The 15,019-nt window shown below is 40.6% G+C and overlaps 1 protein-coding gene across 4 annotated transcripts in view; it reads right to left on the bottom strand.

Annotated features, from left to right (window-relative positions):
- CUNH2orf88 (chromosome unknown C2orf88 homolog) overlaps positions 1–15,019 on the bottom strand; it is a 57,626-nt gene that overhangs the window by 25,860 nt on the left and 16,747 nt on the right. For 2 of the 4 annotated variants that reach the window (XM_039234723.1, XM_039234725.1), the window contains exon 2: positions 12,525–12,738. The exons of 1 other annotated variant lie outside the window; for it this stretch is intronic. The gene's annotated coding sequence lies outside the window, so the exon portion shown is untranslated. Of the gene's footprint in view, positions 1–5,218; positions 5,374–12,524; positions 12,739–15,019 lie in introns of all 4 variants that reach the window. One more of the 4 variants, XM_039234724.1, reaches the window with a different exon arrangement.

Genomic DNA, 15,019 nt, shown 5'->3' with positions numbered 1-15,019 from the left:
AAGTGTCAATTCTGGTATAATTCTATTACAACATGAATGCATCTCATTCCGCTGGGACAGATGGTATATTTGTCTGTCTTTCTCACATGTCTATGAATTCATGGAGGATAGAAACTTTGCCTTACTCAAGCATGAACTTTAATAAGTAGTTTCTAATCAAGGTTCATCCAAAATACCTAAATCTTAGTCATTTTAATAGATAAAATTATCTAAACTGACATTTTTCTGGGTCATTAAATTTTCTTTACCTCAAATACCATTAATGAATTTGAAGGAGATCAGTTTGCCATCCCAACATATGCCACAATGGTATAAGGGTTGCTTTGTGCCAAGGACAATTAGCTCTCTGCACACCCTGTTTTTGTCAAAAAGCAGTATACAAATTTCCCTTTGTAATGGTGTCTCCATCTCCTATATGAGAAGGAAAATTACCCCAGGGACAATTCTTATCACCTGAGACAACTCTTATTTATTTAACAAACCTTATGAAACAAATCCTTATTTATCATACACTTCCTAGTCACATTCCCATAACTTACCTCCACCCAGGGGTCCCAAACTCCTTTTCCTTTGTCTGCCCTCTTTCCCACGATTTATCACCCTCTCTTAAGATGGTACATAAGTCTTCAATTCTGTTTCTTTGAGGCACATTCCTTTGTGAACCCCCATGTGTACATAGGTAATGTTTTTTTTCCTCCCGTTAATCTATTATCAGTTCGATTTGCAGACACAGCCAATGAACCTAAAAGGGTAGAGAAAGAGTTGTTCTCTTTCTCTACAAATTCAAGATTAGTTTTTATGTTATGTAGTGAAATCAAATATTTTAGAACAATTAGAATAAATTAAATGGGTTAAGTGCTATGCACTGAATTAATATCAGACAGTAGTATATGTACTTCTGAATACTTAAAAGAACTATTATTCTTATGTGGAGACATGGAAAACAGTAACCAAATTCACTTGGACTCTATGTCAAAAGATCTAGAATTCAGAAAGTTTTGCTCTTTAAAGTTTGATCATTCTTTCCTGATACATATACCATATTCCTAAGGAGTCATTAGAGAGTTCCTATTTTTTGTAGCTGACAGTACAGTATTTTAGGGTGGAGGCGGGGGATTGGGATGAGGTGGGGGCAGAGGTACATCTAATTTAAACATTTTTTAAAGTCCTCTTTTTACCTATTAAATTTAATTAATCCAAAGAAGTTTCCTGTCCCATCAAGTTATTTTCCTTACCACACATACCCATGCTCATTTTCTCCTTGCAGCTTCCCTTATGTTGAAACACACCATCTCCACTTTATCTCCACCTAACACTCCTTCTCTCTTCCCTGCTTACACCAAATCCATACTATCTTCATGGCTAGGGAAGCCCATTTCCTTTGTGCAGACTTCCTGGAATTCCTCCAACCCTTATTCAGAATTCTATTCTTGAACTGATGTCCAGTCTAATGTTTAAGTGCTGTCTCCTCAAATGAAATTAAATATTCCTCAAAGGCAATAGTCATTTCTCCTTTTGTTATTTTGCATAGAACAGTTCTTACATCCACACGTTTAATGAATGCTAATTAGAGCTTGGCTATTTATCAAATATCTGTGCATTTCAAAGTGTGTTAGATGTTGAGAGTAAAACTGTAAGCTATACAGAGTTCTATTTCTTTCAGCACACTTGAAGCAAAGGCCACAAACTCATGGTAGTGTTGGGATGGTGTTTTGTTTGGCTAGTGCAATCTTTAAATTGTTCTAAATTAGAATAATTCTAAGCTGGGCATTCACTCCCCAGTTCACATGGCTCTCTCACTCCCTTATGCCCAACACCTATCCAGCTTCACTAATTTATATTACTTCCAGTCTCTTGTAAAAGACATCTGAAGGGGAGAACACAATGATTCCAGATTAGGCCACTTTGGCATGTGGATTATTTTGAGCTGAAGGCAATTGAGACCCAGCAAATTCAAGAAAAACTTTGACCTCTCCTTTAACTATTTAAAAGAATTTAGCTAGGGAGCCTGGTCTAGAAAAAGAGATATTACCAGAGATAACTTTTACCTGAATGACCTATCTAGATGACAGATCAAACATCTAATTGCCAAATATCTGCTCTCTTATCCTGTGAATTACCCTCCTCCCCCTTTAACTCTGAATTCCTATCCCATTCCCTAGTTCAGGATGGCATATAAACCTCAATTGCCCAACTTATTACTGAGTCTCATACTCTTATGGGGTTCCTATATGGATGTAATTAAATTTGTTTTTTCTCCTGTTAATCTCTCTTATATCGATTTATCAGCCAAAGAACCTAGAAGATTAGAGGAAAAAAATTTCCTCCCCAACACATCCTGGATTTTACAACTTTTAATTTCTAAGCAATAAATTAATTTTTAAAGTACAGGCTCTTCCTGTATCATATACTGACTAGAGTTATTTGTTACTTCCCAAACTTCCGACATTATAATGTCATGACTGGTTGTATTTCTCCACCACGGAGTTGCTGCATACTGTTTATAGTACACTCACTATGGAAGACAGGCTCCGGTTTAAAAAAAAAATCCCCAAATCCAAGGGCAGATGGTACATTAACTAGAGAAAGAAAACAGAACTGCTCAGCAACTATTCTGCTTTCTCAAAAGCAAATGATTTTTATGCAGGAAAGGACAGAAGAGACCTCACTAAGAGAGAACCTAGATACAAGCAGAAGAGGTCACAAATTCTGGTGAATTATATTCCAGGGAAAGCCTGCATATATAAGCACAGAAATATTACAACCTCTGAAAAATTAAGAAAGGGGGCACCTGGGTGGCTCAGTAAGTTAAACATCTGACTTTGGCTCAGGTCATGATCTTGCAAGTTCATGGGTTTGAGCCCTGAGTCGGGCTCTGTTCTGACAGCTAGCTCAGAGCCTGGAGCCTGCTTCAGTTTCTGTATCTCCCTCTCTCTCTGACCCTCCCCTGCTCACGCTCTCTCTCAGAAATAAATAAAAAACATTTAAAAAATTCAAACAAAAGGAAATTAAAATTCCTAGGTATTGCAGACAAGTTAAATACTAATTTGTGGCAAAATTAAAAATTTAATCAGTAAACTTAATATTCTGAGGATTTCTAGGAACTAGATATTCACTGAGTCAGTCATTTTTAAACTATTATCATTTACTTTGTGATAGATTAGGAATACTCAAGATATTTTTTAGCAAAGCATTTGATTTAACTTTTTCTCATGATGTCTTATAATGAAGACTGACCTACAGGCTAGAATAGTTTGATAAATAAGGAGGACAGTGCTAACTGAATTCAGCTGATCATTGATTTGTCTCAGCAATATCTCCCAAGGCTGACTACATTCCCAACCAGGTCTACATCTGGTACTCTCAGTATATGACTTTGAATTCTAATAAGCACCCTGAAAAGTAGATGTTACTAATATGATTTTGTTGATATGGAAAATAAGTTTCTCAAGGTCACAGAGCTAGTAAGTATCACGGTCAAGCTCTAAAACCAGCCTCCAAAAGTCCAGGACCACTTCTGCTGTGCCACACAGGCAGAATTCTAGGTGAGCCACCACGGCAAGAGGAACTGTTTCATGTATTATTAATGACTTGGATGTCTGGTGAACAAACTCACCAAATGTGCAGGTGACATAAAACTAGAAGGTAGAATTAGCATGACGAATGCCATGATCGAGACTAAAACATAGCTAGCAAACTGGAAATTGGAAACTTCAAGTAACACAAGAGAAAAAAAGTTCATATTCTAGACATTTTTAATTGTATACTCAAAAAATTAATAAAGCCTACTTTGATAGCAATGTGTTGGGGGTTGAGGAGAGGGAAGGAGAGGCTGCGGGTGGTGAGGTTTTCAGTAACTGTGGTGTATTTATTATAAAAGACAGATGATTTTGTTTGAAGATCGGAATTCATTGCACTCTGCGCTGTTCAGATTAGATTGAATTACTGAATTAGATTTGGGGCTAAGGATCTTCAGCACAGAGAAAAGGTCTTAAGTATGGAAAGAAACATAAAGATGATGAATTTTTAGTGAAGACAACTAACATTTATGGACTTCTAGGTAACTGTACCAAGTACTTTATGAACATTGTTTCACTTAATCCTCACAATAATTCTATAGGTAAATAGAGTATATTATCATTCCCATTTTACAGACAAGGAAACTGAGGCTCAGGGATCTGAAAGTCTATCAAGGAGAGAAAAGTCTTAACTCTACCACTTAAGACTTTTCATTTCTTAACTATTTTTTGGTCATAGACTCTTGTCAGATGGATGAATTTTTGATCCTCTCTGTTGAAATATTCTCCATATAATTTCACAAGTTGGAGGACTATTGGCAAAAGACTAATGAGAAACAGGTGCAAGGAAGCAGTGGGTGTGTTCAGTGTAAACAGAGACTTATTAACGTTAACAGAAAGAAGGGGTACCTCAAAAGTGGTGAGTTCCCTGTCACTGAAGTGTTCGATAAAAATGTGGCTTGTCTGTCAGAAGTGCTACAGAGGAGATACTAAAATGGATTAGAGGTTGGTCTATGATTTTAAAGTACCCTTTTTTACTCTAAGATTGTGAGCCTACTAGGTAATTTTGGCAATTTTTGTTTGATGGCAAAATAAAAGTTAAAAACGGAAAATATTGTTTTTCTAGATCATTTTGCTGAACATATCAAATAGAACACTTAAATAACATTATTTCCATCTATATATTGATATTAGCTATATCAAGTACTTGAAAATGACCTCATCCAAAGGAAAAAAGGTATATTCAACTGTTGATTTTGACGTGATTTATACTTTGTCATAATAAAAATAGATTCTTTATTCCTCTGAATCCTTAAGTACAGTTTTGCTTAAGGTAAATACCATATACTTCAGATCCCCAAAAGATCCTGAAAAGATGGAGCCTTTGATGGGAACGTTTACCAGTTTGTAATTTTATGTTAATTTATTTTCATAAAGGATGGGGAGAGGGCAGACAGGAAACAGAAGACAGACAACTCCTATTGTTCCGCTTTGCTTCTCGGATCCCTTAGCTAATGGCTGAAGGATCTTACAGATCTATTTCGATTTTTCGCCCCATTTGCAGCATAATTCGCCCCAAGATAGAGCCCCCCATAGCTCTAAAGAGCACAAGAGCTAATACTTTGCTTATCTCGTGTTATTCGGCGCACAAGCCTGGCAGTTTGGCATGCAAATTAAATGTTCATAGGCAAATCTTTTACCTGAAAATCTTCAGTCACTCTTCAGGTAGGAAGGAGGGAGATTGAAACTGCAGCTCAGAATGCAATACCTCGGACTTGGGCTCAGAACCAGCTGGAAGGGGCGGGGACTAACTTCTCAATTAGGAGACGGCGAGGTGAGTCTCTCTCCGAAGCAGCTGGCCGAGAGAGGTCTGCTGGAATTAAAGTGGCCTGTAACTCCCACGTTTCTGCCATTGAAAAATCCAAAGGGCAAAGCTGACGAGCCAAGACCGACGGACACACACCGGTCGCCCACCTCCCAGGTGTTCACTTACACAGCACATCGCCGGGGCGGCTCCGCGCCCAACGCCCCTCGGGACGGCCGCGGGGCTGGGGAGGCATCCGGCGTCGGCGGACTGCGTGCCCTGCTCGGCCCCCGAAGCTGCCCGAGGGGCGCCGGTTGGCGTCAGGGCGGCCGGGTGCGGAGCGAAGCGCAGTCCGGCTGCAAGGGCAGCGGCGCCTGCTTCTCGCGCGCCTCGCTCCGCCGGCAGCCTTTGGAGGACGGGGTGTCCTTTGGCTGTGCTCCGGGCCCTGGGCCCCTCCTCCCGCCGCCGCCGCCGCCGCCGCGCCCGCCGCGCGCTCCTCGCGGGTCCGCGCCCCGAGCCAGGCCAGCCGGGCCCCGCAGGTGGCAGCCCTAGGGTGCTCGGCTCCAGGACGCGCCCTCTGCGGGTCGCACTCAAGTACAGGGCTGGGAGGACCGCCACCGTCACGTCGGCTGGCGCCGGGTATAAGGCAGGGGCGGGGCACCACCGCCCTCACTCCCATCATCCGGAGTGCTGCCGCTTCCCCAGCAGGATTTAGATCCCCAAATTCCCAGCGAAACAGAAGCAGGCAACTCACTTCCCTTGCTGGCCCCCTTGCCGCTCATCTGAGCCACCTGAGCTGCTAGCTGTTCTGGGCTCTGCCCAGGTAAAAGGAGGGACTGGTCTCAGACCGCTGCACGGCGGGCGGAGATTGCCTTGGGGAGAACAGGTGCCCGGCCCGCCACACTAAGCAGGTGAGCTCGCCGCAGCCTCACCGCAGACTTCCCAGCTAAGCGACCTGGACCTCAGATACAGGCGCAGCAGCCAAACCCACTTTGACCTCAAACCCCACACTTGGCAGGGCCAGGCCAGGGACTCTGCCCACCTAACTAGCTTGCACTGTGAGAATGCAGAGCAAAAGTGCTTGGAGCACTTAATCATTTAAAAGTACACACCCATTTTGTACTTCTCCATCCCCAAATACTCCACAGAATATTTTCCAAGTTTGTTTCTCAAAAACAGAACACCTCTAACCAAACACCATTTTCTCAATCGTTAAACTATTGAAGTCACTCTCTCAACACACGACCATTATTCAGTTCTGTTTCCCTGTGCGTTCCACGTGGTGCCTGCATCTGCGCCGCATGACTCCTAGCAGCAGTAAAAGCCCCAAGAGGAATACAGAAGAACCATTATTTTAGTTGTGTTCTACAGCGGAGTGGCCATGCAAAATCCATGCTTGGAGAGACTTCAGGGCAGCTTCACCTGGCTCCTTCACTTTACGGACAAGGACACTGACTGTGAAAAAGAAACACCTGAGCCTACAAAGCTCACGATTTGTAGCCTCAAGTGAGACTGAGGTCTCTAAAGATATAACATAGTAAAAGAGTGCTGAGGAGTTGCCAGCATACATTATACAAAATCTAGCTCAGAATCTTTCTGATTTTAAGGCACTGAGCAGTCTTATTACTATGCTAAAATAACTAAGGCAACTTTATATACAAATACAGTAGCCCAGAAATGTCATTTTTCTTCATGATAACTTGATTAATGGAATTGGAGTGGGTACATTCTGACACAGAACGTAATACACTTATGTTGATTTGTCTGATATGTATCAATTTTTAATGTATACAAATTGATTATACTAATATAAGCAAATATTTAGTTTGACATATTTCAGACATATCATGCTACATAATTATGATCAAATGCAGGGCTCTACCTTTAGGCCTAATTCTTCACTTAACCTATTTCATCGCTTGCCCTCTTTCTCTCCCAGCATTAAGTCTTTACCAGCCTAGTGCTGGAATAATCCATGAGACTTCTGGCTTCCACACTGAGAGATCAGTGTCAGCCCTTGATGTGCTCAAGGCAAGAAAAGAGAAACTTAGAAATTTGTGTTTTACTTCCCAGTTACCAGAGCAGAAGTGTAGGAGGAAAGAGTCTCTGGCTTTGCCTGGAAGAGAAATCACTTCCGTAGGCACACATCCCTTTCTGTCACTCAGTTCAAAGATACAGTGGATCTGGGGCACCTGGGTGGCGAAGAACTCTTGACTTTGGCATGTTCACGATCTCAGATTCGTGATTTCAAGCCCCATATCAGGCTCTGTACTGCCCACGCGCTGCACTGACAGCACAGAGCCCACTTGGGATTCTGTCTTCCTCTCTCTCTGCCCCTCCCCTGCTTGTTCTCTGTCAAAATAAATAAAAATAAACTTAAAAAAGAAAAAGATGCAGGCGATCATCTTTATCAAGTGTTCGTTGTCCTCTGCCCCTTTGGTGTCAAGAATGGAATAGGAAGGGGAAGCTTTGTGCTAGGCCTCCCTGCTCTCTGTGGGTGGCACCTGTCACACAGGCTGTTGCTCTGGCCAGGCCCAAGCCAGGTTCTCCCTCCATCATCCTGGGTCTGGCCCAGACGCAGAAAAACCCGGAAGTAGCCCTTCCACCCTCTCTGCTCTGCCTCCCGGACTGGCTTCATACCCAGAGCCCCAAGTCTAAGGCGGTGCTGGTGGGCCAGGCCGCGGACAGGCAGGGCTTTCCTTTGGCTCCCAGGCCGCTGCTGGCTGACCCCTACTGCCAGCAGGACTTGATCCACTCAGGCCTAGGAAGGCTGCAGGCCCTGCACTCTCTGTGGCCGTAGGAGGAGCTGCTTTTCCAAGTGCTTTTGAGAAGCAACCTGCCTCCAGCCTTAGGATGTCAAAAGGTAAGCGGGGCCTTGGCCTCTCCTCAGGGCTGCAGGCCATATTTTGGTCAAGACGGTGCCCTTCTAAGAGCCAGAGGTAAGACGGCGTGGAGGAATGTGGCACCCCCCACTGCCGGGGCTCAGAAAGGCTGGCTTTTCCTCAAAGTCACCCCAGCCTGGAGCTAGGAGTCAGAGCCCAGTGTCTCTGTTAGCCTGTCATCCTCCTATTCGGGCTTGAACAAGATGGTTGAGACCAGAAGCTGGAGCTCCTCAAACTGGTGGTGACAGATGCCAACTGTAAGATTTTGAAAGTGTGCTGAATACGACAATTAAAAACTGGAGAACAAAGTGAGAGAGGAAACAAAGGACCCCAAAGACAGCCTAACTTGAATGCGGTTAGGGTAAGGGAGCCTGGGCTCTAACATGTATAACCCAGGGCCTGGGTTTTCTTTTTGAAGGGCATGGAAGGAAGCATAATAAAAACGATAAAATACTAGAATCTGAACACAGCAATCTGACCCCAGAACGCATGCTATTCACAGCAAAGAGGTATTAAGCTGGATTGGGCACTGTATGCCAGATAGTAACTTACCCTTGTGAAGAAATCCCATTTCCCACCCCAACCCCCTAAAACACTTCCACTCTAGACAGGTTAGAGAGAGGTAGAGAGCTGACTCCCTCCATTGGTTTCTCCACCTAAACACTGAGCACCTCCAACTTCCATTCCTGCTTCAGGTTGACCAGTCAGAGCTTACATCTCTGGGAGAAGCAAGGGAGGGTGTGCCAGCGAGGCAGAAGGAATCTTCTCTCTACTAGTGAAATGATGTGACCCTGTCAGGAGGGATCTGGGCACCAGGACTCACCTGCCACTGCGGTCCTTACTAGAACACCAAAGATCAAATGTCTTCATTTGCTTTCTGATAATGAAGTGATGAGGACAGGAAAAGTAGATGGAATAGTACATGAATGTTCATATAGAGACTAGAGCATGCATGTCCATTGGACAGTTATGAAAGTCACAGAAATGATTTATAAAGAATAAAAACTGAGGAGGCAGAAAAAAATGACCATTATGGGGTATAAACTCTGATAGACTAGCACACAAATAAGACCTATGAGAAAAGTCATTTTGACATTTTGATTTTCATAATAATAAAACTATGTTAAGATAAAAAAATAATGCTGTTATTTTATGCATAGACACATTAAAATTGTATCCCCTCATCTGTCATAAATAGTTTACTAGTCCAGGAAAAAAAAAAACTTCTTAGTGGTTACTGGAAACAAGGCTATTTCCCACATATACTTTTCACTGATTCAGGTTTTATGAACTGTTTATTTATGTTTAGGCTAAAGTGGTCTCTTCAAAATTTATCTTAAACATGCAAAGATATTTTAGATTTGGTGAGAGACCCAGATACCTCCTCTGAGTAGGCGACAGAGATATCTTCATGTCATGCCCTAGACTAGGGTATGAGGATGCAAAGCTATAAAAAAAATTCAGCAGCAGAAATGATACATTGATTCTTTAACTTTTTGTAGCCCAAGACACATAAACACATTTCTTGATGAAAAACTAGCTGTAGGTATGAAAATGGTGTCATCCTTCACTCCTGAAACCTTTTCTGCACCTCACGTAATACTCCTATTTTTTCCCATGCCATCACAGACTTCGAAATCTTGTTATAAACCTTAATCACACTGTTGTGAAATCAAAGAGTGAATTATCAGATTACCTGACCAGCCAAACAAGTGTCAATATAAACCTACAGGGTTTCCTGTTTTGATATTTTAATATATATCAGAATATTTTTAAAAGTTCTTATGCCCAAAGTAAATTCTCAGAGCTGTATTTTAGGTTATCCTAGTCTTATTCATCATGTCACTGAAATGGAAAGTGATTTACATTATCTTTCTCGTATGAAAGACAAGCATCCAATCACCCCTCAGAACTTCTCTTTTCCTGAGGAAAAAGTGTTTAACTTTTTCTCACAGGATTTCTTTTAATCATGTTTGTCAGGCTTCACTAGACCCATTTTTGTTCTCCAGATACAATTAAATGTCTGCCAATGCAAACTGGGGAAAAGTTCCAAATAAGAGTTTAACTAGAGCAGAGCATTGGATAGAGTATCGTGGAACAGTATTTCCCAACCAGGTATTATATAATCCAATTCTGTTCATTAACAACTAGACACATTGTCAACTGTGCCATAGGCCTGTTTCTTCTTCTCACTATTACATTTTTCCTTAAAGTTCTTCTACATTCTCAGTTTTGGTATTGTGAATAAAAGGAAACTTCATTTACAATGGAGTTGGGAGGCCAGCAGGGGGAGCTCTCATTCCTTACTACTGCTGTCAATTGCAGACTCCATAGGGAGAGACCTTGAGTACTATACCATCCTAGCAGCAGGATAAAAAAGGCTTTTCTCCTCCACCTGCAGTGGCCAAGCCAATGAAAGACTGTCACTACTCAGCAATGACAAGCCACTATGCTTGGAACTCCCACTTTTCTTGGACTTTTTGTTTATAACAGTTTCCCAACTCCCCTCTTTCTTCTATATAAGTTGCAGTCCTTTTGTTTGGTTCTCTGGACTTGCCTATGATTTTGCTGTAGCTTGCTTGTGCTTGATTCCAATTGTCTGCTATTCCTGAGTAAATCCATTTTTGCTGATTAAAATAACTGACAGTTTTATTTTTAAGGTTAACAGTCTTTAAGTTTATTAATGTATATTTGTCAGTCAATAAGTCGCCTTGTACCTATGTAAGATCTGTCTGAAGATCTTTACACTAAGTTAAATATATTTTGGAGTCTTTACTTTAAATCACCATCAGTGCTTTATTTCTCTTGTATAAGTAGACTTAATACTCCTCCCAAGAGGTAGAAATATCTGGAAATAAATTAGCATCTTATTATTTTAAATTATTTTGTTGTCTTTAATGGTGACCTGTTTGTCCTCTCCCTGTATTGTAAACATCTTGAGGACAGGAGCTGTGTACTTTATGTATTCTATGTGCTTATTTCTGGTGCCTGGCATATGGAAGGCATTAAATGTTTGCTGAATTGAACATTCTTAGCCTGCTGTGGTGCTTACTATGATTTTATCTCATTTTAAACAGAGAAAAACATTACTATTTAGATCCATGAGTTTGAGCTTCTTTACGTCTTTAACCGTGTTTATTTGGACAACCATTTCTGGCACTGAGATGGGGCCAACTTCGTTTGATTACAATGTGGGTATAAGACATTTGAAACTAGGTAAAGACTACAATTATTGCTCCAAAATTTATTATTTCAGACATCATATTGTATTATATGTTTTTTTACTTAGGGCATATGTGCCTTTCATTATGACTCGTTATCCATTGTCTGCATACCGTGGTTGTTGAAAAACAATGTTCCAGTTTGATCAAACTATTTCAGCTTCCCTCCTGGAAATCTGGAGATTCTAGATAAAAATTCTGGATAAAAAAATTTTATTGTTCCCATTTTCAAAGTATAGTTAGCAAATATTTAGCTTTAATGTAGAAATTATTAGACATTAAGATGTTTATTCAAGAATTTAAGAGTATTAGAATAGGTATCTGAGGGGGTATTCACAGCAGTAGCAAAATTTTATGTCCTGTAAGGATATTCCTCCAAAGCCTTAAGGAAGGCAAGCAAGTCTATTACCACATATATAAATTGGTATACAAGGAAGAATTCTAGCTGATTCAATATAACCGACAGCCTGTCCACACGGTAATATTTTATGGCTTGTGATATTTCACGTAACTGATAACGTTGCTTGAGGGAATAGGGAACTACTATAATTTAGAGGTAACAATGATAATTACTGCTTACTGAACACCCACTATGTACTGGGAGTCATAATGGCCTTCCACATGCTATCTCATTTAATCCTCACAATCATACTTTTTAGTACGTATAATTTCTGTTTAAATATGAGGAAATGGAAAAGATAAGGTAACTGCTAATATGTGGTAGAACTTGAATTTGAATCCATGCTTGAGTCCAAAGTTTCAGTTGTCTGCACAATGGCCTACAAAACCTGGCTGCTGCTGCAGGCAGCATTCCTCCTAATCCATCAACTCTGATGGGCAGTATCCATTGCCAGAAATATCTTCTTTAAAATGCCTCCTATAAATGCTCCCATGTTCCCAGCATCTTAAGGAAACTCCAAAGGAATCCTCTGATATGTCTATCAGAACTGAAGTTTGCTCTTTGTTTATTATTGATAAATCTTAAGCAAGGTTCTCGGATAGTCAGCTTGGTTATTTTCCTGGTAAGTGAACATGGGGATATTATTCTTCCAATTTTACTGATGAAGAAAACAAAAGGCATAAAGCCTTACGGCCTTACCTCAGTAGTCATAAATGTAGTAGTAGAGATTGTAGTAGAACTTGTTTCTCTCAGATGTTGCCTCTGTAGCTCTATTAGCAATTCTTTGGTCTCTTCCAAAGCTTCTTTTCATAGAGTTATAATGACAAGTTTCTCTTCCATGTAAACTTCCACATTTAGGGCTTATTTCCTTCCCAAGATATTCACTTCATTTTTGTCCCAGCTACTTCATTGCCTAGAGTGGTTGAGGAGAGTAATATTCTGCTTAAACAGAAAGTGATCATAAAACCAACACATGCATAATCAAAATTTTTAGAAGTTACTATATTAGAATAAAATTTATTCAGAGTTTCAAGGAAAATAATGTCTTTGTTTCCTACAATGTATCCTAGTTAATCTCCAACCCACCAGGTAACAGGTGTAGAAAAGGTGAGGGTGGGGTTTTGGGAGGTAAACATGTGTGTTCATTTAGGCATCTTGATCCACAGATATTCTTTAGATTTAAATCTCAAGTCTTCTGCACCAGAAGGGAGCATCCTAGGCAGCAATGAGTTTGAGGAAACTTGATGAATAGGGCCGTCAATCACAAACCAGGTAAGATGTCTACCAAAAATAAAGTCCTTGGTTTGGAATGGTTGAACTGATACCATCTTCTTTCTTTCTGGCTGTGATTAGACAGTAGAACTAATAGTCTTCTAAGGTTACCTGGTTCTGAATAATAAACTCATATCATCTGATTATAGGTCTTTTCTTTTTGGTAGCTGAACAACAACAACAACAACACAAAGTAACCTGTTTACCCAAGAGTAAATCCAGAACCCATTCCTATTCCAATGTACTGGCAAATATTTTCTTATGCAGCAAGATAATACTTCCACTGCTCAGCTCTGCTTGTGCATAACCATCTGTAAAGCCGTATGGGGATTGTTTGTACTGAACTGTTACATTTTATCTCATAACTGATTCCTGCCCCAGGAGTCAAGGGCTGATGATAGGTTTAAAAAAAAAAAAGCCAAAAAACTAATATTCTGACTTACAGTGAGTCTAACAGATCTCTCTATTAAAAGGACATGACAAAAGTAAAAAAAATGATTATGCCTGCAGAACACTTGCTACGTGTTTAGATTACAGGCCTGGGAAGCCCAGATGTGTTATGAAAAATAAATCTAGTATAATTTTAGATGGGATGACCGTTAGATTAGTAGGTATGTCCCTTGGCTATCGTAAAGAAATGCCTTTTAAAGACTGGTACAAACTGCATTCTCGGTTCAATCATATTGGGCCATCCACATGGGGCCGATAAAGGCAGGCAAGTACGATGACAAGTTAATAGGAAGTGTTACTGATCATTTCTGGAGGCAAGGATTTCTTTGTGTAAAGTCTTCCTTCAAGCACTGGGACTAGTACTGAAATTAGTGGAAGCTTCTTTTTTTTAAACTTAAAAAAAATGTTTTTATTTATTTCTGAGAGAGAGAGACACACACACAGTGTGAGCAGGGGAGGGTCAGAAAGAGAGGGAGACACAGAATCTGAAGCAGGCTCCAGGCTCTGAGCTGTCAGCACAGAGCCTGATGGGGGGCTCGAACCCATGAACTGTGAAATCATGACCTGAGCCAAAGTCAGACACTGAACTAATTAAGCCACCCTGGAAGCTTCTTTTCAAGAGCCGCTAAAATTGAGTTTCTTCTGTACAGCTGGCTCAGTCCTGCACATTTGAGAAGACTGACAGACGACTCTGGGTATGTAGCTGTTCCCTCTACAACTTAAGCCAGAATGAGAAAAGCAGGATATGCAGCCTATTTTAGAATTACCCCCAACTATAAAAAACAGCATCAGAAAATTATCCTTATAAAAACAGAAGATAGGTTGGGAACTCAGGAAACCATGGACAATTGATTAGTTTTCCCTCTCATATTTGCATTCACTTTTTTTTTTTTACCATGTATATTTTTGAGAAGATGTTTAATTTAATTACAAATCTAGTACTCAAGAGGTTTGAATTAAAGACCTCATTTTGTCCCTAAATAATTGGGAAGCTTCAAAAATTTTTCAGATGTCTTAGAAAACTATTTGCTTATCTATAAATCAAAACCAACTATCAAGTTACATTTTGCATTCCTCATATATGAGTATTTTATTAGGTTTCATTGAAGACTAACAGTAATTGGCCAGAGCTAAAGTAAGTCTAACCATTAGTTCTTTTAAGATTGAATAGATGTGCCTGCTTGGCTCCATCCATAGAGCATGGGATGCTTGACCTCAGGGTTGTGAGTTCAAGCCCCACACTGGTTGTAGAGCTTACTTAAAAAAGGGGGGTGGTATGCCTGGGTGGCTCAGTCAGTTAAGCATCTGACTTCGGCTCAGATCATGATCTCATGGTTTGTGAGTTTGAGCACAGGCCCTCTGTCTCCTTCTCTTTCTGCCCCTTCCCCACTCTCTCTTTCTCAGAAATAAATAAACATTAAAAAAATAAAAGATTAAACATAATAAAAAATCAGTATGTCATTCAAAGGTAA

The sequence above is a fragment of the Hyaena hyaena genome, unplaced genomic scaffold (assembly GCF_003009895.1).
Source record: "Hyaena hyaena isolate Hyena2069 unplaced genomic scaffold, ASM300989v1 scaffold_92, whole genome shotgun sequence".
NCBI lineage: Eukaryota > Metazoa > Chordata > Mammalia > Carnivora > Hyaenidae > Hyaena > Hyaena hyaena.
This window is presented reverse-complemented; position numbering and strand designations above follow the sequence as displayed.